Below are 25,541 nucleotides of genomic sequence, written 5' to 3'. Positions count from 1 at the left end.
TCACCTTTGTAATGATGCCCCATTTAGTTGGAGGTTATAACCTCCATACCTCCAGTTAAAAACTGCTTGTCAGGAGGAAGGAACATGATCCAGCAACAGCTCCTTTTATTTTTGGACATATCCAATTCCTATTTTTTTTTTTTCCTATATACACTGAACCTGACTCTGCTTCATTATATCTTCCACTCATGTCTCCTAATTCTGGTTACTAGGGCCAAGCAGAACAAGTTGAATCTTTTGCACAGGATGACCTTTCAAATGCTTAAAGATAAGCAAACAACTACCATCTACATCTTCACTCCCTTCTAAATACTCCCTGTTTCTTCTTCAAAAGGTGTGGTCTCTAATCTTCTCAACATCCTGGTCCCTCCTTTGTGTGTACTCATTTGTCAATTTCCTTTCTAAAATTTGGTGCTCAATAACAAATACTCCAGACATAGTATGATTAGACTAGAGTACAACATGCCTAAAAATCTGCCTTATCTTAGGCATCATACTACATTAAGTTCTATAACATGGATTTTAATTTTTTAATATGTTGTCTTCATTATTTTTTTCCTCTAATATCTCATCATGAGGCAAAGGTGATCCTTTGTTGTCAAATGCCATGCTAGCCAAGCATGAGCTGAGAAGGTCCTATTGAAAGACTCTGACTATGATTCTAGCAAAATACTGTATTAACTGTCACCCAAAGATGATGCTAGATAGGTTTGGAAGGACTAAATGCCAGAGACTGGTCTTAGTGTGATGAAATTTTGACCAAAGAATTTTCATAAATTCTACCTGTAAGGATTTTGCAATTTGCATGGATAGAAGAAACACTCACTCAAATGAAGTAGCAAATCTTTGTAGTCAAGTTATCTATAGTAAAATCTTGGATAGTGTGGCATAGGGGAAAGAGTGCTGATTCTGACATCAGAGGACTTGATGGTTATCCCTTCCAGGATCTTGGGCAATTGACTTAACTGAAGGAAGATTTTCTCTTCAGTAAAATGACAGAGTTGGATTTAATGGCTTTTAAAGTCTCTTTCAGTCTATATATACAATTCCAAGATCCTCAAGTAGGATATAGTCTTCTCTAACCTTAGACTAGCTTTAGACCTGAAAGTAAATTTGTGAGGGAGATAGTAACAGACCCCAAACCATTTAAACAGTGAGAAAGCAGCTCCTGTATACCCAGAAACAAAAAAACAAGACCTAAAAATTTCAGTCAATTTGCCTTATAGAAGGAAGGAAGTACTCTGATGCAAGGCAGTGTAGAGAAATAAACACTGAGTCTGAAGATCAGGACTTCTGCCTGTAACTCTGCCACCACAGACTTCCACTTTTATGCACATGTTCTTATTTTAAACTCATAAAATGTAAAGTTAGTGATGCAAGTAGTGCTTTTCTACTTTTATAGATAAGGAAAATTAGATTCAGAGATGTGAATTGACTTTTGAGTTATTTAGAGAGGAGAAGATTGGATTCCATTCTAAACTTTTGAAATTGAAATCAGATTTTCTTAACCTGGGATCTGTGAACTGTTTTTATATAAAATATTTTGATAACTGTATTTCAGTATAGTTTCCTCTACTATATATATATACATATATATACATAAGCAGTCTATCTATCTATCTATCTATCTATCTATCTATCTATCTATCTATCTATCTATCTATCTATCTATCTATCTATCTACATATACAATCTATCTATCTATCTGTCTGCCTGTTTGTCTATCTATCTAAATGTCATTCAATGACATTTTTCCAAAAAGGGATCCACAGATGACCCCAGACTCCAAAGGGATTCATGATACAAAAATGGTTGAGAACACCTTCTCCAAACACAATGAATGTTCTTTTTTACTCTACTTCCTCCCATTATTAGGAATGATAATTCCTGATTCAAGCTCCTGTTGCCTAACTTCCTATTATCTAGCAATGAAGCAACTGAGGACAATTTTCAGTTCTCTTTTGAGATGCAGCATTACCTTCCAATAAAGCAGTGGAAGAAAAGAAATCTGCAGGAGGTGGGGAGAAGAAACTTGCCTAATATTTCATGTTTGGCTCTGTGGGTGGGCCTTGAATTCCTAACTTTTCAGCATGCCACACTTATTGTGCTCACTCCAGGTTTTTTCTTGACATCTGAAGAGGCAGTGTATCTAGGGAGTATATATTTTTGTATTTCTCCATATGCTGTTTTTTGTCTTTCTCATCAACAGACTTTGCCAACAAAACTTGTGAGTTCCACCCGAGGCCATCTCTCCAACTTATGTTTAGTGCTGGCCTTGAGAAAAAGAAATTGCCAAACCATTGCTGAATCCCTTCCCTTTTTTGAGAAGTGGCACGTCTCTCTATTTCTTCTCAAAATATTTATTATTCCCTATTTTACCCACATTTCTTATACTCTCAGAGGTCTCTAGTTTGCTCATGATCATCTTTTATTAAAGCAAAAACTCACCTGTCTTCAAATGCTGTATACTTGGGGATTTATTTCACAAGGTTTTCTAATGAGTGTTTTAGATTGATTCTGCTGACTTGCTATTTTCTTTCCTACCTTCATACTTATACTTACATGGAGGTGTGGGATATTTCTTTGTTAAACCCTTCTCAACTTCTGCCTTCTGACTAGGACTAGGACTTAAGTCATAGGAGTCAACTTCAATATTCAAGATTCAACCACTTCTTCTTTACAAAGGTCATTATATCCCACATACTATGTAAGGAGAATACCACAGAATTTTAAAATATTAGATATATTAATATAGTATGCCATGTATCATAGTATATATAATATCTGTATCCTTTCTCTGCTAATAAAAATGCAATATTCACTTAGGTATTTAAAGAGGATTTAGCATGAAGCATCATTATAGGGAACAGTGTACAATAACAAAATGAAAGAGAGCTTACTCAACACACTCCAATTCAATAAATATTTATCAAGCACATCAACATGCGAAATACTTAGCTTGGAATTGGTTCTTAGAATTCTTAAAATACTTTTACAGTTTTTTCCTGGTTCTCCCATAAAAATAGGACATTTGCCACACTTTTTGGCTTCCTACTGCCATTAAACTGTTTTCACTCAGGGTCTTGATATTATCACAGTTTTAGTTTTGTGGTCACTGAATTAGCTATTTATAGTTGTCTACCAGCTCCCAAAGTCTGATTCTCTGGCACATAGAATCAAAGTGTGAACTTAATTAGAGATTTTCTCTTCTCTCACTGTTTTTTCATTTAATTAATCATTGGGAATATGCTGAAACTTATCCATGTTCATTGTAGATTTTCCATTTTATTTTGGGTTCTTTTAAGTCTTTGGAGAATGTATGATATGAAGTTGGATGGACAACTGATTCAGTGGGTCCATCAGTACATATATCTTGGTCAAACAGTACAGATGAATAATTCTGTGAGCTAATAGTAAGATAGAAGGAAAAGAATTAGCTGGATTGCATTAGAGAAGCTGGGCAGTACCTTTCTTTGTTATCTCCAATGCTTCTCACAATATCTGACATCTAGTAGGTAATTAATAAATGCTACTTGACTGCTCATTGAAAATACAAATATGAGATAATTTACTTGATCAGTACTAGCTGACATAAAGTGGGAGAAACTTGGGAAGGACAATAAGGATGTGATTGTAGTAGATATGCTGTATAATATGTCATATACGATACACTGTAATATATAATATTACATGTCATACATAGTCATATGTGTAAAATAATATTTTAGTAGCATATTTTATTGTAGATAACTGGAAACAAAGTAGGCATGCATCAGTTAGGGAACAGTTGAACAATTTTAGTTATATGAATGCTATAGTATTTTACTGAACAATATTAAATGATGAATATGATAGATTTAGATAAATACTGAAGGATTACATGAACTGTTACAGAATGAAATAAGTAGGGAAAATAGTTTACACAACAGCCACAATAATAATCTAAGGGGAAACAACTTTGAAAGACTTTAGCTCTCCCACCACAATTATAACTAATCATGATTTTCTGGCTGTCATCTCACTATGTCCCTACTCTCCAACCTTCTCCACCATACTAGAAATTGGAACTCTATTCTCTTGGTCCCTTGGATCTGATAAGTCAGTTTTAACTTTTTGTTTCCAGGGCTCAAACCATTGTGGTATTTCCTGGTCATCTTTTCACTATGCTCCCATATCTTCCTCCATTTTTCAGTATCCTTTTATATGTAAACTTCTACCATTAGTCTATAAGCATGGTGAGATCAGGGATGGAATTTCTTGCTTGTATTTGTATCCCTAGTGCTTGCCACAGTTCCTAGCACATAGTAATCAACTAGTAAATCATTTACCCACTTGTCTTTCAATCTATCTATCCATCAACCCATCCATTCTTGACTTTAAAACCTTGAATGTGATATATACCTCTCACCTCTGGGCAGAGAGATGATGAACTTGAGGACACAATGAGATAATCCATTCTTAATCATGCCCAATAGGTTGATTTGTTTTGCTTGACTATTCAGTTTTATTATAGGTGAAGGGTTCTACTCTAGAATAATAAGGGAAGTAGGTTAATGGCTAATGATAAATGTGAAAAAAATCAATAAAACCTTTTTTTTAAATATTAGAAGTTGTGATATATGATTGTGATGGAATACTACTGTGCTATAAAAATAAGGTCAATGATTTTAGAAAAAAATATGGAAAGACTTTCATGAAATAATGAAGAGTGAAATGAGGAGAATCAAAAGAACATTATAGACAGTAATGGCAATACTGTTTTTAAGAATGACTTTGAGTGAATAAGTTACTTTGACTGGTATAAATACCTGAAGCAACTATAAAGGACAGATGAAGAAAGATGCTCTTGTCATCCAGAGAAAGCACTGATAAATAGAAGTATGTATAGAATAATTTTACATATATACATACATATGGGGTGTGTGTATGTGTGTATTTCTGTCTAATGGTAGCTATCTCCGGGCAGGGGGGGGTAGGAAAAAAGGAAAAAAAAAATCAGAAGAAAAAAATGCAGAAAGGGATAGAAATAGAGCATTACTGTTACTAAACTGTTAAATTTAATGTATATATTTCTTAAAGTATACAAAGTTATAATTCCTTATATAATCCTCTCTTCCTTGTTCTTTATATCTAGAAATGTCTGTAATTGTTGGTGAGTAATTTTCAATATGTAAGAAAAAAAGAATTTACTTCATACTTCCAATGATTTCAAGCTTCACTCTAAAAAGAAAACCCATTTTTTAAACACCAATCCTTTTCAGGTAATGGCATATGGCTGCAACTCACGAAACAGCACAATCTCCAAAAATATCAAAATAGTTGGCCTTCTGTTTAACCTCTGTTTAGACTCCAAACAAATGGTTTCTTTCCCTGGAATTTTGCCATCACTACAAGCCAGGGGAAGTCAATAATTAATGAAAATGTTTCCACTTTCCTCGAAATGTATAAAACATATTTACACTGAGGAACTCGGCTACATTTTCATACCGAAAAACCTCAGCTCAAGACATAAAGCTTCTGTTAGTGAGCCTCTAAAATGATTTATAATCTAAATGATAATTCAGTACTTTTAAAAGCTAGTCTGCTTTGCTGTGGATGTAGTCAAGCATCTGCTTGAGCCATAAACTTACTTTAAGATTAAAGTAAACTCTCAGAGAGAAAGCACAACATGTTTTTAACTCTTTCTCATGGATACTGCCTTGCTGGTAGTAGGTGCTTAATAAATTTTTTGTTAAAGTTAATTGTTTAATTGAATGCCAGATAACATTTCTCCATAAGTTCTAACATCTTATACTCATGACAGAGTTGTTTATATACAGAAGAGAGAACATCCCATGCAGTATTGTATGGTGGAAATCACCAGATTTAGAATGAGAAGACTTGACCTAGGTTCTGCCACTTACTAGCTTACATCATGGGCAAGTCCTTTCTTTCACCTTTCTATACCACAATTATTTTTTTTTTATTTGTAGAATAAGGTAGTGTATTAAATGATCTCTGAGTTCCCTTTGAGTTCTAAAATACTGTAATCCTATAAGGTTAGCAATATTCTGCAATTTTCATTAAACACCTACTACATACAGAATATTATGCTAACTATTGGGCTCGTTTACATAATACAATAGTCACAAGAAAGCAGAATTAAATCCAAAATAACTTAGTGTGGGTTAAGTGGTACCAGTAAGCAGAGCACTGTATTCTGTGCTTGGGCAGCAGATGGCTATTGTAAGCATTGGAAAACATGAACACAGTACACAATGTAGAGTTATTAATCTACTTAAAAGGTTATTATTTTTCATCAGTTTTATTTAGGTGTCCACAAAAGGTTAGAGACTGATCTGAACCCACCCACAGTCTCATGAGTTATGCTCAGCTTCTGTTTGTCTTTCATCAAGGCTTCTGCCTTTCTCTCGAATTCTATTTTTTTCTCCACTTCCTTCTTACAGATTATTTTTGTTAGTTGCACTTGCTTAATGATTCACAAAAGTATTTCTTCTTCAATATTCTGAAAGTGTTCACTTTTTCTAACATTCCTGTTTGAAAATCATATTAAAATGACTGTCAATTTATTTTGTTTTTCATTTTGTAAATGTTAATCTTAAAATTTTAATTTTTTTTTGTTCTTTATGTTTTGTTAAAATAAATGATGTTAAACATCATTTTTAAAAAAATGTATAATTCTTGTATGAATTCATTTAAGGAAAAAAGTTCTTATTTAAATTATGGAAAAGTCAAATGTATTGCCTTTGATCTAACACTAGTGATCTTCAAGCAAAAGCTGTATAACTACCTGATGGAGATATAAATAGAAAAGTAAATACAATGTGGGAGCTTTTTATATACATACATACATATGTGTGTATACATACACATATATTTGTATATTCATATGCACTTGTAGACACAAAATATGTATAGGTAACTATACACACACACACTCATACACATCTGTACACAATATCCACAAATTAATTACAAAGTAAATAAAATGGGTTTTTTTAGATGGGGAGAGCACTAAAAACTTGGGGGATCAGAAAAGTTTTCTTATAAGAGGTAGCTTGGAGTGAACCTTGAAGGGAGGTTGGGATTTCAAGTGTCAGAGCTTGAGAAGGGAAAGCAAGCCTACAGAGGAGTTTGTATAAAGGCAGAGAATTATAAATATAGGTGGCCTCTGATACCACCCTTCCTTTCCCAGGTTATTTTCCATGACAACAAAGTCAGAAACTAGATTGCTGGGCAACACCCTTTTATAAGTTTATCTATTTCTACTGCCCTTTTTTTTCTTCTCATGCCCTATACCTGGAATCAGTCTCCTCCTCCATTCCCTACAGATCACTGTCACGTTGAAATCCTATCTATTCTTTGACATAGAGCTCACATGCTCTGTTCTTTATCAAACCTTTCTTAATCTCCCAAAGTTAAAAAAAAATCTTTCCCCCCATCTGAATAAATAGCTAGTACTTTGAACTTCACTTATATACTTCTCATATCTACTTTATAATAACATTGTGTCTATGTCTTCCCATTGCTACTAGATGTTAAACTTATCTTCCCGTCCTTTTGAGTGATTGGTACAAAGCTCTATACAGAATACATTAATAAATATTTTTTAAATAACTGAATTGTGATTCTTCCGGATGACTATCTAGTTAAATGAGTAAGGGAGCAACTATGCATTTCTTTAAGCTATGATAAATAACAATTCAATTGATGGGAATTATTTCATTTTATTCTTATTGTACATAGAAATACAGAGTTAGGTGAAGTTGGGGGAAACAAACAAGAAAAATCAAGGAGAAAGGAAGCAAAATTTCGAAAAATATCATGAAAGGATAGATGTGGCTGACTCTATTATTGAAATGTGTTTCATTGTCATATTGGGAAACATTTTTAAGGTAGCAATGTCAATTGTTTTGGATCTGATATAAAACCAAAATGAAGTAAAACAAAAAAAAAATTCTTTAAGAGCTTTTCTACTTATTCTCATTTTCCCCTTATGATAAGCACTGGTTATAAGTCTTACTTATACTAAATACTTACTAATACTAAATAATATGGTTACTATTTACTAAATATTTACTTTACTAAATATTTAATAATACTAAGATAGTATAATTGATCTACTGTTGCCTTCTTGGATTGTTATAAGAGAGGGGAGCTTGCATGTATACTACTGTAGGTAACAGTCAGAAAAAGCTAATAAAACACATAACCTTCTGACACCCTCTTTTTGGTTCTGTCCAATGCTCAATATGTTCTACTACTTCTCCACAAGTTGTTACACTTGAGTAAGAGGGGTCTGGCTGGGGAGGGGGGGGGGGATGACAGTATTAAATAGAGACTCTGTGAAGACCAGAGGTATTATTCCTTTGCTACCTTCCAGGGAATAGCCTTTATGGAAAAACACACTCTTTACTTACTTATAGGTGCTATAAGGTAAAAGCACACATTGTACTGCTCCATATTAGAGTGCTTCTGTGTGGCTTTGCTTATTAGCTTACCATCTCTACCAGGAAACAGAGAAGTAGTGAAAACGTCAAGGCTTAGTTAGCATTTCTATCTATTCCTTTAGCATGCACAGCCACAAGATCTGAACGAGTATATCAAGATAATTTGGAAGGACTGCTTGCATTGACAGTGCATTTGGGACATGAAGTAAAAAAAAAAAATGACATGACCATCATCTAGCTAATGCAGTGAACTTAGAGTCCAATTGGAATATTACAACTCTGAGTCAATTTTGGGGGCCCGTTTATCTGGTTCAGATATATTTGTTTATAAAATCATCATAATTTCCTGTTTCCTTTTCAGTTTTTCTTGAGGAAAAATAATTAGGCCAATTTAATTCTTGCCATCATTTAGCAGTGGATCTTTTGACTCAGGGCAAATGTCTCATTCTCAGATATAATGCACCAGGAGTTTGAAATGGAACACTTCTCATATTGACTTCTTATTTCATCTAAGGAAAAAAAAATGAGCAGACTTGGGAGAATGGGGATGTATTTTTAATAAAGTCTTTAATTATACTTTGGAACATATTCAATTCAGTATTCATTTATTAAGGATATGTTGTCTGACATGCAAGGTACTAGGTGTGAGGAATACATAGCAATAATAAAAATGGTCCCTGCCCTAAAAGAACTTCTATTCTTCGTTTATAAATAGAACCTTTGCAAACATTTTTTTTTTTCCATCTGGCCAGAAGTTTAAAAAGTAACAGAGTGAATAACGAGTTCTGGTCCTAAAAATTAATAGTAATTAGCACATTTTCTCTATGCAGCAGAGCCTGTATCTATATGTACTATTCCTTTTCTTGGACTGCCAGAAAAAAATCTCCGTGGAGACATATCATAAAATGATTACTTTACATAAATCCAGGGAGGGGGGTAAAAATTCTATTCTGTCCTTTTTTATCAATGATAAGAAGAAAATCCATAAAAGAAGGAGAAGGAATCTAAGGACTAGAACTGCCTGTCATTGACAGGTAGCTTATAAATCAAGTGGTAAGTTAAAGTGTCACTTTAAAAAGTTATTCTCTGAGCTTTATTTATACTGTCCTTTGGAGCCCACAGACTGCTCCACTGTAGGCAAAAACTGAGGGTCACAGAGCATGTGACTCCTGCCCTGCATTCATCTTTCTTATAGACCAAGGCTTTCTTTGCCATTTGCTTTGATTTAAGGTTAGCAATATTGTCAACCTTGAGAATTCTGTAACTGATTGAAGGAACACACATTAGTGTTTCTAAGTCTAGTAGAAAACATGGGAGATTTGGGAGTAGGTGAGGTGGGTTGTCTTCCAAGTGTTTTCACGGTGTAAAGAACACAATAGGAAACAGTAATTTCTGGTACAACTATTTAGAAAGTTTCTTGTTCAGAAATGGTTCTATATCAGGGAAGCCAAGAAAACTGGTGATGATGTTGGCAGTGGAGAATCAAAACGTCTCTCGTAATCATGGATTCCTATTTGTTTGTTTGTTTTTTTGTTGCTGAGAATAAGATAAAAATAGTCTCTACTATAGATGGGTCAAACTCTATTATAATGAATACAAACACAACAAATACCACAGTGCAATTCAACTAAACAACCTTTAAAGCACCAATTGTGTGATGGGGCACACAAAGCTAATAATGGCATGGTCTATCTGTTCAAGAAGTATAAAACGTAATCATCAAGGACAGGGATTTATTTAATTAACTATGATTATGAAAAGTGAAAGAAGAGTACTCAGGAAAGGGTAATGAGTAATTTGAAGAGAGAAGTGTCACTTTTAGCTGGAGGGGTAATGGCGGTGGTGGTGGTGGCAGTCGCATTGGCAAAGAAGAGGAATAAGTGAAAGGTTTGTGATGGATTGGCACCTGAGATAGGTCTGGAAGAATATTAGCACTACGAAGGGATAAACATACTGTGTAGGCAATGGTATGAGCAAAGGAATGGAGACTTAAAAAACAAAAAGATTGTTATAAGAGAGCAAATAGCACAGAACGTAAGAGTTAGAAGGACATTAAGAGGCCATTTAGTCCAAACCACACCTGAACAGGAATGTACTCCTTTGGAACTTGAACAAGAGGCCAGATTGGCTATAAGGAAACCTAAACAAAAGGGAGTAAGTGATACATTTAGACAGACACTTCAGACACAGATTATGGAGGGCCTTGATTGTCATGTTAAGATCAGGAGTTTATGCTTTCTTCAGTGGACACTGGGAAGCCACAGAAACCTTCTGAATATAAGAGTAATGTGATAAGAAAAGTGCTTTAGGAAGATTATTCAGGAATTGATATGAAGGATAGACTGGAGAAGGTGGAGAGTAGAAGTAGGGAAGGACAACTGTAATGATTATAATAGTCCATTGTTATCATTGAGTGTCTCTAGTAGGAGGTTGTAGTATAAACAGAAAGGAGAAAATATTTGTGGAATTACTACCCAGAATGAACAACAGTCCTTACCTTAAAGAACTTAAAATTCGGAGTTGGAATAGGGAGAGGAGGCAGGAGGGATACAACATGTTCAGGTAAAAGTAAAAAAAAAAAAAAAAAAAAAAAAAAGGTAGTATAACTAGGAGGAGTAAAGATGGCTTCCATAGATAATACCTGAATTTAATTCTGAAAGAAGCTAAGGATTCTAAAAGTCAGAGGCATGAAGGGAGTACGTTCTAGGCATGGGGTACAGACTGTACAAAGGAATGTAGGTGGGAGACAGAATGCTAGAATGGGAGGACAGAATATTTAGGGTATCTTTGGTTTGAATATAGAGTGTATGAAAAAAGAATAATGTGAAATAGGCCTGCAAAGGCAGATGGGAATCAGATTCTGAAGGGTTTTTTATGTTGAATTGAGCAGATTACATTTTATCTTCATGGCAGTTAGAAGACAGTGGAAATGTCTGAGTAAAGAGGTGACACAGAAAGACCTGTGTTTTAGGGATAAAGACTGGAACCATGATTTCACTGACATAGGGAACTCTCAAGTGAGGAAGCTCTCTCTGCTATTATAGGTCAATACCTTTTCTGCAACTCTCAGTCTTGTACACGGAGAAATTGAATAACTCGCCCAGAGAACACAGGTAATTTGTGTCAGAGGAAGGACTTGAACTCAGATCTTCCTGGATTTGAGGTTGGCTATCTTCTATGCCACTTTCTTCTAAAGATCTATACTTTATTAAGATAACTTTAGCAGCTATGTGGAGAGTGGGTTGGAAAAGGGAGCAATTAGGAGGAGATCAATGGAGAAGCCTATTGCATTAGTCCATATGTGAGTTGATTAGTGTTAGAAATGGCATGATGGCCATGTAAGTGAAGACTGGGAATTCAAGTAAAATATATCATGGATTTAGAATTGCTAAGAGCTAGAAACTGAGTACATATGGAAAAAAAGAAAGGAAAGGGGGAATGAAGAATTGAAAATAATTCTGAGGTTGGAAACCTTAGGGATTAGAAAGATGATGGTACCCTCAACAGAAAAAGGGATGTTTATTGAAGGGAAGTTTGTTAACAATGGAATGGATTTCCAAAGGGTTCAGTGTGTAGACTAGTAGGACAGTAGACAGTGGGTAAACTAGTGAGGACAGATAGTAGTTAGTGGTAAGATGTGGATGAGTTCAGGGATAGGTAACAGTATAACAAGTCAAGTGCCTACATTAATCTTTTAGGATGACTGGTATTAGGGAAATAGAAAAGAGAATGGTGATCTGAAAAAGCATATTATTGCTAGGGAGGGATATATTATACAGAAGGAGATACATAATGGAGAACTTTGATGTTCTAATTAAAATCCTTCCATAATTGAGGCTCCTCCAGGTGTCAAGATTCATTTGATTATGGAAATATTTGCGAACTCTAGCCAATGAAGCCATTTGATCATAGGGTCATATATTTAGAGATGAAAGGGACCTTTAAGAAGTCACCTAGTCCCATACTGTATTTTATAGATGAGGAAACCAAGGCCCACAGAACTTAAGTGTCTTGCTCAAAGCCACACAGGCTGTAAGGGACAGAGATAGCCTTTGAACCCAGTTCTTATGAGGTTAAATGGTTCTCCCATAGTCACACAACTTTAAACACAATAAGCAGGATTTCAAGTTAAATCTTTCTGACTTCTTTAATATCAATAATTCAAGAAAGCAAATGTCATCCCCCATCTTAGCCTTTTGATAGTCAGTTACTATTACAAAAGTGTAGTAACTGTTTTCAAACTTCTTTCTAACAGCCTTTGATCTACTTATTTAACTTTTACTCAACCAGCTCACTGTTGTTTGTTATAAGTAGATTTTCCTAATCTGCTTATATACACATATAGGTCACAGGTGAAAATCTCATGAAAGATTCTAATACCTAATACCTCCCCATTTCCCTTTGTTTTTATCTCCATTTTACAGGTGAGGAAACTGAGGTAGAGGTTAAATGATGTGCCCAGGTCACATAACTAGCTAGTAAGTGTCTAAGATTGGATTCAAACTCAGATTTCCCTGACTCTAAGTACAGCATTCTATCCACTGTGCTACCTTGCTATCAATAAGCGGAAGCTGAATTAGTGTGGATTGAATATTGAATTATCAGTGGGTATACCTGGGCTACTGCTTCCTGGCTGGGGGACAGTGCCTTATATTAAGAGCAGGAGTATAGTAATATTATAATGAAAACCTAATATGATAAAATCATGAGCCTACTCAAATATTATTGCAACTGAACTAGAATCAGAAAGCAAATGTGCACATCTGAAAAGAATCATTAATATTCTGGGATATCAGCATATTGATTAGGGATCTGTAGAATGGGCAACTGCAGACTCAAGGCCTGCCTAATAGTTCCTATGGCAAACAGGGGTGGGAAACTTGCAGCCTCAAGGCCACACATGACCCTCCAGGTCCTCAGGTGTGACCCTTTGACTGAATTCAAGTTTAGTTAAGGCTATCTATACTCCCTTGATTTTATCAGACATCTTCTGATCCTGGGAAGGCTTTGTGATATCTTCCAGTCCTAGGAATAAATTGAAGATAAATTTTAGATTATAGCCACCAAAAGCTTTGCTTCTGGCCTCTGAGATTTGGAATAGTCAATAATGGAACTGATTTAAGTACTTACTGTTGATCATAGATGATACTGATAGGGAAACCAGATCTAACTAAGACCTTCCAAGTGCCCTAGAGCCTCCTGAGGAGGGTATGGAGAGAATTCCTTTAAACTATTCTTGTGGAGATAGAAAACCCATGACTGCAATAAATACTCAGGACACCTCTCGGTCTTGAAGATACTTTTTTTTGGGGGGGGGGCAGTTTTAGGGTATCCAAAAGTAAGACAATGGAGGTCAAGAGAGCTTTGTAGTGCAGTGGTATTATAGAAGTGTTTATGCAATTTTGAAAGAAGTTTACTAGATTGATCCTCTGGAAGAGAAGAGGACCATTTGGTCCTATGTGGACAGCCTATATTTATTGAATATAGATCTCTAGAGGTTTCTTGCATCTTTTAAATCTTCTGTTAAGTCGTAGATGTAGAGATAACAAAAATCAGAGAACCCTAGACTTGGTGTTGGGACACTTTTGGGTTAATGCTGAGGACTCTCATTGCTTCATTATGTCATTACAAGTAAATTACTCCTCTTGTTTTTCTCAGTTTACCCCATGTAAAATAGTGATACCAAATCAGGATCCTATCCATAAGAATAATTTGGAGATTAGTGAACAAAATGGTTACAAATTCTTAATAAAGACAAGGAAAACCACATGCATAAATATCTTGGTATGACTTTCAAATTAGTAAGAATATTATTATCTTCTTATCCAAAGTTGTAGATCATGTATTTACTGAACAAAAAAAAAAACCCAAGCCCCCAAACAAAAGCAAAGCAAAACTATTATACTTCATTCCTTAAAAGTGAGCCAGTCTTACAGGTTAAAGTTGTTAGCTTCAGAATTCTGTGTTGATAAGCTCATAGCTCTGGTTCTCGAAGGGACCTGAGAGTTCACCTAGCACGACACACTCTTTTAAAGAAAAGAGAACTGGGGTCCAATTAGGTTTAGTGATCGGCTCAACACACAGTTACAGAAAACAGAATTGGGGTCCAACTAGGTTAAGTGATTTGCTCAAGGTCACACAAGTAGTAAATGTCCAAAGGATTTCTCTGCTTTCTGGAAGATACTTTCTTGGCAATATACATGCCACCACCTAATTCCCCCTGTAGCCTCTTGACTTCAGTGGATAAGAGAGAAGAGATTCAAAGTCACCATGATAATGTCCGAGGAGCTATAAAGACACAGGCTTATTGTCCAGGTGTCACTGAAACTAAAACACCATATTGATTTTCCTGAAGTGTTAGCACTGGGCATCATTAAGTTGAAGAAAGGTTAATTAATAACGTGCAACAAAGGAACATAAACTTAGCTGCACTATATCACTCCAATTCATGGACAGTCTTCCACAGGTCAAATGTGGGTCTGAAGAAGGAAACATGTCCCTGGATCCTTTAGTAATTTTTAAACTTCTAGTCCACTGTCAATCTAGAGGTCAAAGTTTTCATTTTCACTGAGAGTGGAAAATTTTGTGTCTCCTTCTACTGATGAAATAAAATGATTCCTGTAAGTGCAATAGTATGAAACATAACAGAGTGAATTAATTAGTTTGAGAAAACGGTATCTTTCCCAGTTCAACTACCTTGCTTCCCAGGAGACATCATTATTTAATATTATGCTCTCTATCAAACTGATCATGATTGTTCATCTTGCAGATTTTTAGAGAGAGGAAGCAAGAGCTACTGGGGAAATCATCCAGAAGCATAGTATCTTTAAAAAGAAGTCTCTCAATATAACAGCTGATAGGTCTATAGTTGTTTCTGTTTAACAAAACTGTTTATAAATATACTGCTCCCTTTTTTGAACCTCACAACAAAGATTTAAGATTTTTTACAGATGAGGAAACTGAGTTTCAGGGAGAAATTAAATAATCTGCTTAGGTTCACACAACAAGTAAGTGTTCGAGGCAGGATTTGAACTCACTTTTTTCTAATTCCAATGTTTTTGCCCACAATATCATGCTCTTTCCCAATGTAGTTAAACTAAATAATTTCTCATATATTATAAGAACTTTAGAGCTGGAAGGGCCTGTAAGTGTAGCTCATTTCAACCTCTTTACACATGAGGAAACTGAGGAAGAAAGGGCAAAGTTTTCTGTGTAGTCACATAGTTTATGAATAAGCAATTTCCTGTTATTTCCTTTAATAGTCAAAGAATGATGATTATATAACTACCTTATTTACTGCATACAGGGAGAAAACAGATATGTGAAATCTACAGGTAACCCTTCATTTAAATATCCCTCACTAACTCTTTTTTTAGGCTTCTAAAAAAGAAAGTGTGTTTTCCAACCCCATCTTTTGATAGAACTGCATGCTTTTAGAGTAATGAAATGGTCACTGCCTAAGTAGTGAGAAAAATGAAGAAACCCTCAAATTACTGAAAAATTAGCTGACTATATAATCAATCCTGATAGGGTCAAGAATTGCTTGCAGTAATGATGAACTTGTCCAGCCTTTAAATGGTAAGAAATGTAAGGCAGAGTGAACTGCAGTCAATTTTCCTATCCATTCTTCTTTCTATTACTAATGTACTCAGTGACCCTAGGTAAACTTCTCATGTAAAGAAACCCAATACATTCCTAAGACAAATATTCTATATTCCTTTGTGTGATGCAATGGAAAGAACAAAAAAAGTAGTAATCGAAGACTTAGATTTGAACCCTGGCTGTATCGTGTAATATATGTGTGACCTTTGATGAATCTTTCAGCCTCAGTTTCTTCACCTGTAAAATGAATGTGGGTGGGTGGGCTAGGTGATGCCAAAAGTCCCTTTCAGCTCTAAGTCTATGAATGTATGATCTTTATCAAATTCCCTCTGACAAGCACTGCAGCTAATCAGTTTGCCTCATCTTTTCTCCTGTTCAACCTTAAATGGAATCTCACTGGCAGCACTTTAATTCTAAAGGTGCCAAGGAAAACATGAGGTCATTATTATGGATAAAAAGCAAAGCAGGTGCATTCCCTCTTGTGAAAAAAGGGAAGCCTCCTTTCCTTCTAAAATACCCATTACACTAGCATCCAACTCTGACAGAGTTTGCTATGACTCACCACTATTTTTCTTGTGTATGATTACATATGAAAACCTGAATTGTAAAGGGAGGAAGACTGGTTTTGCAGAAAAATCCAGCAAGTTGACTGAAATTTGCCCTTAGAAATAAACCATGAACTTGGCTGGCAGATCACATTTAAGAGCAAAGTTAGGGAGAAGAGAGTCTTTAAAGAACAAGAAGAAAAAAATCACTTCAGATCATTTCATTTTATGCTGCTTGATTTATAGAGCTCTAGCTTAGACAGAAGTCAATGTCTCAACCAATCTCTAACCTGTCCCCGCCCCCCCCACTCCACTCTGCAAAAGCTCCATGCCATTTCTTTAGTATGATTGATTTACTCAGTCATTCATGTGTTGTCAAATGAGGGATATTCAATGGATTCCTAAGTGTCTCTGGTGGCCAGAGATGAGTCCTGAAATTCTTAGGATCAGAGTCATTCCTTTGTATTAGATAATTTTCTCCAGGACACTCCTTAACATGCAAAGAAAATGAATGAGAAGGAACTCTGCATTCAGAAGATACCTTAGAGGTCATGGAGTCTAACTTTAGAAATGAGGAAATTGAGGACCACAGAGTAAAAGGGACATATCCATATCCAGGTTCACACGTATGGTAAATATTGAAGCTGAGACGAGAACCAAGGACTATTAATTGTAAGTCCTATACTCTTTCCTTTATGCTGCATTGATATATTAGTACTTAACCTAGATCAATTAACAAAAAAAAAAATCCCAAGGAAATGGGACATAAGTGGTAAGTGGTTATATGGAAGGGATGAATTGATAATATGTGGCTCATAAGCAAAGGTGAGCAGGCCTGTGTTAAGAGTTTTCCTCATGTGAGGAAAGGTTGGTTCATCAGAGAATAGTGGTGGAAGATTGTGGGTTGGAGGGAATCAAAGAAATAGTTGGCCTAACTCAGTTTTGTCCATGCTTGGTTGTGAGGATTACGTTGCTGTTGTTATGGAGCCAGGATCAGACTTGCTCCATTTCTCCCCAACTAAGAACTCCAAGCAGAACTTTTCTTAAAAAAAATTTTTTTGAAGTTAGTTACCTGTAAGCAACAGAGGACAGTGATATCCTTGGAGAAAGAGAATATTTGAGTACCTTCTACTGAAGCCCCAGGCTACATATCTTGTTTCCTAAAAGACAATCCTCTTCTCCAAACTGCTAATAATGCTTTGTGAGGGTTCAACCTCAGTTATTTCTCCTCTCCATGACAATGGTGGTGATACTGTACAGCAGCGGGAGTAGGGTGGTGGGGGAACAGTACTGGAGGCAGATATATTGATTTTTCTTATATGTCATTTAGAACATGATCTCCAACTATATGTAGTTGAAAATAACATTTTTTAATATCTATAAATTGACTTCATATTTTAGTGCACTATTTTCTTGCTAGTTAAGTGAGCCATCGAAACCCATTTAATACTGCAGTACATTAAATAGAACCTTTTAAATATTTGTCCTAACTAGGTAACTGTACCTCTTTTGTGGTCTATCATCAAGCATTTCAATATACTTTACTACCATTCTTCCTAACCTTATGAGAATACCTACAAAGCAGAGTAATGACAGATAGGAGGTACACAGAAACTTGAACAGAACCTATTACTAACTTTTTGCCAACTAAAATGTCCACTGCCCAAGTAGAGGAGAATACAAAACTTCCATTGTATGCTAAGCGTGTCCAACTTTCCTTGTTTCCATTTTAGTACTCTGTTAAAAGGTCTGAAAATTTAAAAGCTCTCAAGAGAAAGCCATAACTGTTGATAAATCTAACAAGGAAATAAATATATACACACCAATGTGGAGCTTTTCCATTTTGCAGGAAGAGCAGAAGCCAAAAGAGGTCAAGTGATATTCCCCCCGGACTTACACAATTAACTCTGGGCAGGGTTGAAAGAGAACCCAAGGCTCCTGTTGCTCAGCAATCAGAGTAGCCACTGAATTGCCATTCCTCCTGCTGGTGGTTCATCATAATAGGAGGACCAGCTCATATTTCAGACATTAAAGGTGATGGTTGCCATTCACTTAGGTGCAAAGTTAGAGACGATCTCTATGGGATAGAAATCCTTCACGAGCAACTGACAATAAGCACGTTCATGCATGATTGCCATGAAATTAAATGCTCATTCTTCTATTAAGCCCAGTCTCAATCCTGCTGGGGCAGTAGTCATAGTTACAGTCCCAAAGATGCAGGCCCTACAGGTAACACAGAGTAGACAGAGGCAGAGACATCAACTCTACTAAAAATGAATGTTGTGTATTGCAATATTTAATACTGTATACAGATCAATATCTTCTTCTAAGTCCAAAATGACTTATTTCTAATTTGGACAATTAATATTAAATTGTTATATAATCTGATTTGCCATCTTAAAGAAAAAAACAAGTCCAAAGTTCAGGATGAAACATTTTTCTTGTCCTAGTAGCTTCTCTCATGCTGTTTTTCTGCACAACATGCTCACTTGTGCGTGCTGCCAGTTGGGAGTGATCTGTCATCTTATCTCCTAGCACTTCATATTCCATGTACACCTTCAAAGTGAAATTATATTTGGTACATCTTACTAGATTGTAAACTCCTTGAGAGCAGAAGCTATATCTCATCTATTTTTTGTGTCACAGGACTTGTAGCGGTGCTTTCTATATTATAAGAAATTATCAAATATTTATTGTGCAGCCCCTTATTGGCTACACAAAGTGTAGGTTTTCCCAGCTGGATGGAGTAACAGAAGGATGATGGGAGACAGAAAAACCCTGAAACTGGATACTTGGGGGTGATAAGAAAGAAGAGAGAGATACATGGTGGACATGCACAAGTGGTGAGCTAATGGCAAGGAAGGGCATTATTCTATGAATGAAATTAAATTGATGATCAGTTCAAACTTTCTTTGGCTTACTGACTCACTTAAGGAAGTGATCTCCTTGCAGAGAATTTGCTGTTTTCCTGGATGCAGTTGTTTGCCACACTGTGGGCCATGGTGAAATTATCCACTTTTCATTTTTTTCTCTCTCTCCTGCCTCACTGGTGCCTGGCCATCTGACATAATTTCCAATAAGAGCTTTTGGTTACATTCAAACTTTAAAAAAAAAAAAATTGTCATCCCCAATTTTATAAGGGATTTTGTATCCATATAAAGATGAGCTGGGTTTTGTTATATTCTGAATATATTTGCTTTAAAGCAGAAGGCTGCACAAGGTAAGGAAAGTCTAAAGGAAATCTCTGGACAAATAGCTCTAGACAATCACAAGTCTATACGAAAGGACTCTCTGTCTCTGAGTTTCTCTCTCAAACAGCACTGTCTTTGTTCTAACTCCAGGAGTCACACATTCAAATATTTGGTACTATTTGCTATTTTAGAACATGTCTCATTCTTGTTTTGTTTTGTTTTTAATTTCTAAGTCTGACTTCTTTCTTTGAGCTAGGATCTCCCTGTCTTACCCAGACTGGAAGTATAGGAGCCACTCATGGGCCCAATTCTACTGCTGATCTGCACCGAGGTTTCGACCACTTCAGCTTCTGATCTAAGCCACTCTGTCCCTCCTTAGGTAGCCTGGGTGGCTCTCCCTCACTGGAACTCACCATGTTAGCGCTAGACTTGGTACAGACATCTTATCAGCTTTATCCCTATGACAGAGCTTCCAAGTTTAATGGGTGCCCCAACCTCAGTCTCTCCGGCCTTATACCTAGTCATCTGTCCTGCTCTTTAAACAAACATTTTTTTGTGTTTACAACCTGTTTAAAAAATAACATGGGTGAGTTTCATTCTTGTTTTTGAGCCTTTGACCTAAAATATCTTGACACATAAAATATGGGCACATGGACATTATAGGAATGAAGTTTTTAATCACTTTGTTACCCAAATGCTTACAGTTTCCAAGCCTCCATGAGGCCAGGAGCCATGCTGTTTATATTAGCTCCTTTCACAACATCACGCACATCACAGGTGCTTTAAAATGGGTTAGTTAGCTGACTTTTAAAAGCTTAGGATAGCTATCATGGTAACTGCTAAAGACATGGGTATACATGAGTTGAAAACCTTCATTCTATGTATTTTGGTATTTTGTTTGGCTTATATTTTCTTTCCTTTTTTTCTTTTTTTTTCTGAATTAACAACTGGTGAGTTCAACCTACAGCCTGGTTAACATTTTGTTTTTCACTCAATCTGTAAGCTATTTTTCTTTTTATATAATACTCTTCAACAAAGTTTTTTGTCTCAATTCTTCCTGCAAAATGTGAGGTGCAAATTCTTAGATGATGGAAAAGAGGAAGTTCAGCAGATAATGGAGAAAAGATTCTGGTTTAGAGAAAGAAGGGACCTCAGAAGTTATCTCACCCTGGACCCTTCCCAGGTTGTCCAGTCTCAGGTTCACAGGCCAGGGCAAAATTTATGACCTTCCTAGTATAAGACCATGACAAAAGATTCTGAGGATAGTGTTGCTTGATGACAACAAAGCGACAAGAGAATTGGAAAGTTTTACAGACATGACAGGACCAGGTTACAAAACCAGAATAAGGAGACTCAAGCTAATAGGAAAAATACAACAATAGAAATGGCTTTATTGCTTATTACCTTGAACAAATAGTTTCTCCTCCCTAGTTTCAATCACTTGATCTCTAACATGAAGGAACCAGAGTCAATGATCTCAGAAGTTCCTTCTGTTTCTACATATTTCTCTCTTTCTTCTCTGGGTCCCCAAAGCACAGCAGAAGCTATGTAGTAGTTATGTTTATGTCATCTGAGTGAGTGGCAGTTTTAAAAAATTTTTTTTTCTGCCCTACCTCCTCCCGAAGTTGACCCCCAGTCAGCTCTGCTCTTGTCTAGCCCAGCATCCCAGCAGGGGCTGCCTTTAAACTGTTGGTAAGTAGGGGGTTATTACTTAACACCAGGGACACTGGAGTCCCTGGGTTGTTCCTGCAGCAGAATTCTGGCATGACAAGGAAGAAGAATGCTATGAAGTTCCCCAGCTTTCCTCTAATAGCTTGGGAACCCAAGGCAGTACAGCTTGCCTTTTGGTGAGGATTACTTCACAGCTGGCATCACATCACAGCCCTGGGGGATCACAAAAGGATATCTGGAAGAGTAGTCATTACACTGTTGGCAGCTGCAGTGTGTGGAGATGCCTGTGCCCCCCACACTCCTGCCTTGGCACAAGCTGCTAAATATAATGACAAACAGTGGCAGGATTCCACACGTGGAAAACATAACCAACCCTGCCATGAACCTGCTGAAGATGAACCTTAATGACCTCTCTGTATCGCACTTAACTTTCTCTCTCCCATGCGTCAAATTTCCACCCTTTAACCTTCACTGCTATTTGTCTGCCCCTGTGGACTTGATGCCTTTTTATGACTGAATCATTCCCTTTATCTACAAGCTTACTAGATTCTCTTAGGAGTCTCTGGCACTTAATAAATGCTTGTTGAGCGACTACTGAATTATAGAAGGGGAAGCAGGGAGGATTAGACAAGGTAAGGCAAAACGTTGACCTATCACAGTTTTGGGATGAGGGGTGGTTTGTTGGGGTAGGGTTTCCTTTCCATTCATACCACTACTGCCTATATCCTGGCCCTCCTCACCTCTTACCTGGACTATTGTCATAACTTCCCTACCTCAAGTTTCTCCCTTTTCCAATCCAACCTCATGCAGCTGCCAAAAGCACAGCTAGCTACTATCATGCCATTCTATTGATCTAGAGTTTTCAGAGGCTCTCAAATTGCCTCGAACATCAAATACAAAATCCTCTGTTTTATACAGAAAGCCCTTCATAATATGGTTCCAAACTCACCTTTCCAGAATGATTTCCATCATACACTATACATTTCAGCCAAATTTGCCTACTTGGCATTTCCTGTATGTCACATTTGCTGTCACACTCACAAATCATCCTATGTCTACAGTATCCTGTTTCTTCAACTCTACCTCTTAACTCTTGTTAAGATTTACCCCAACTAACATCTACTACAAGAGGACTTTCGGCTTTCCTGGGTAGAAGTGAGCCAGGGATGTATAATTATTTCTATAAATGATTCTTCCTTCCAAGGGTAGCTAGGTGGCACAGTAGATGGAACACCAGGTCTGGAGTTAGGAAGATTCATCTTTCTGAGTTCAAATCTGGCCTCAAATATTTACTAGCTGTGTGTTCCTGGGAAAATCACATAACCCTGTTTGCCTCAGTTTCCTCATCTATATAATATAAGTTCAAGAAGGAAATGGCAAGCCACTTTAGTGGTTTGTTAAGAAAATCCCAAATGGGTTCACAAAGAATAGTTGGACACACTGAAATGACTCAATCCCAGCAAATGCTCCAGGAACTGTATCTTTTTTGCCTGCCGCAAAGTAGATGTTTAAAACTGAGTCCATTTATTCATTCTACTCTAGACCCCAAGGCAGTCAGGTGGCACAGTAGATACAGTGCTGAGCCAGAAGTCAGGAAGACTCACCTTCCTGAGTTCAAATCTGGTCTCAGACACTTACCAGCTGTGGGACCCTGGGAAAGTTGCCTACCCCAGTTTGCCTCAGTTTCCTCATCTGTAAAATAAGCTGGAGAAGACAATCCCAAATGGGATCACAAAGCGTCAGACATTTCTGAAATAACTGAACAATAAAAATTCGTCTCTGAAACAATGGAGAGTTAACTTTATAACTGAAATACCTAGGAGACAAGTGATTAGAGACTCAGACTAAAGATCTGTTCTAATTGGCTTCTTTTACACGTACTAAATGAAAAATAAACTAGATATTTCATTTTATGCAGCTTAGAATTTAAAATACTACAGATCATATAAAGATCAAAGAAGAAAGTCAGAAAACATTACATTTGACTATATGAATGCAATGTGAAGATTCCTAAGTCGAATGAAAACTATTTATGTGACTTGAACAATGTTATTTAAATCCTAGGCCTCATTCATGCTAAACAGAGGCAACATTTTCCATTCACTTTTCCAAGGCTTCTATTCCCTTGAGAGCAAATTCCTTTCTTCTTCTTTCGCATTCCTATTTATGGGCTTGATGCCCAACATCAAGAGAGATGAGTCTGGAAGTTTTTCCTTAGGAAAATGAGGATACTTAAATGGTTGCTCAGAACTCAAACAAGAATTTGGGTTTTTTTGGGTACAAAATGATACGTAAACACGAGTATTTCTACTCTGAAACTCTCCAGGACAAACCATTTCATTCATTCAATCAACAAACAATTATTACATGTTCAGTACTTTACCCAACTCTACCATAGGGGCTGGAGGTCAAAAACAAGCAGTCCTTAACCTCAAGAAGCCACACCTGAAGTGTGGAAGATAGGGGTTCTGATCCAACTTCAGACACTCCTAAATAGGTGGCCCTGGGAAAGTCGTGTAACCTCTCTCTGACCGTTTTTCCATCTATAAAAGGGGATAATAAAGGCACCTAGCTCCTTTGGCTGTTGGGAGGATAAAATAAGATAACATCTGTAAAATCTTTGCAAATATTAAAGTGTGATTATATATATATATATACATATATACATATACATACATACATACATATATATGTGTATATACACATATAACTAACCAGCTCTAACTTTCTTGAAATTACTATTTCAAATTCTTGAAATTTCTTGAAAATACATATACATATATGTATATATACAGATATATTGTAATTTCAAGAAAGTTAGAGAATCAAGCCTGGAGTCAGAAAAACTTATTTTTGCAAGTTCAAATCTGGCCTCAAACATTGACTGGCTGGATGACTCTGGGTAAGTCACTTAACCTGGTTTGCCTCAGTTTCCTCATCTGTAAAATGAGCTGGAAAAGGAAATGGCAAATCACTCCAGTATCCCTGCCAAGAAAACCCCAAATGGGATCATGAAGAGTCAGACATGACTGAACAACAGCTTTCAAAAAGCTTACACACTACCAATGGGGAAATAATATGTATACAAATGAATCAGTCCAAAATTTATTCAAAGTCAATTTATTTGGGGGTGTGGGTGGGGGTGAGGGCACTAACAACTATAGGGATAAGGAAAAGTTGACTGCAACAGGTGGCATTTGAGCTGAACCTTGAACAGATCAGAAATATATCAGTGAGGTATTAGGGAATTTGATCTACTGTTCTTTTTCTAAATAAGCAAAGAAAATTTAATACATTTGGAATCATCTTTTGTATTCTTGTCCAAATAAAGACTCTCAGCTTTTATCAACATTTACATAGCTTCAACTTGTTTAATGCTTATTTATAACTAAAAAAAAATTAGAAGCAAATCTCTATTTTTGGACATTTGAAATGACTAAGTATTTGATGGTATAGTGACATGATGGTACAATATGTCTACTGGTAATACTCTGAAATGTTTATATGAAATAATGTTATGTGGAAAAAACAGAACATAAATAATGTATATACAATGAGTACAACTAAGTAAAAACACATCTATGTGAAGTAATAAAAATCAGAAGAGAATTTGGAGACATGTAAATATTTGGGATTTGATGTCCATTCATTTCTTTTATGCTGTAAAGTTGCCTAAATTCATGATAAGCTAAAAAAATAATAAAAAGGTGGATAGAAACAACTGCATCCTATAGAACTGAATATCTAGAAAGAGTAATTTAATTTTTTATGGATAAATTTTATTTTTTTCCCTTCACTTCTGAATATATCCCTTCCTTCCACTACTCAGAAATCTACCCCTTGTTATTAAAAATAAAAAAAAGGAACCAAAACCCTGTTGAGTAACACTTAAACCAAATTTTACAATATATATGGAATCTTCCACAACCAAAATCTCCCACCTTTGCAAAGAAAGTAAGAACATAAATTTTCTTATTTCTAGAGGAACAAATTTAGAGCTACTTAAAAATCCATATGTATATACACATACATATACATGTGTATGTACATATATATACATAGGTATGTACATGTGCACACAC

The 25,541-nt window shown here is 36.1% G+C and overlaps 1 protein-coding gene across 2 annotated transcripts in view; it reads right to left on the bottom strand.

Moving 5' to 3' along the window:
- CHRM3 (cholinergic receptor muscarinic 3) overlaps window positions 1-25,541 on the bottom strand; it is a 626,574-nt gene that overhangs the window by 104,260 nt on the left and 496,773 nt on the right. The window lies entirely within an intron of this gene.

This window comes from Notamacropus eugenii, chromosome 2 (genome assembly GCF_028372415.1).
Source record: "Notamacropus eugenii isolate mMacEug1 chromosome 2, mMacEug1.pri_v2, whole genome shotgun sequence".
NCBI classification, from domain to species: Eukaryota; Metazoa; Chordata; class Mammalia; order Diprotodontia; family Macropodidae; genus Notamacropus; species Notamacropus eugenii.
The sequence above is the reverse complement of the archived record's forward strand: the minus strand, read 5'-3'. Positions and strand labels throughout refer to the sequence as shown.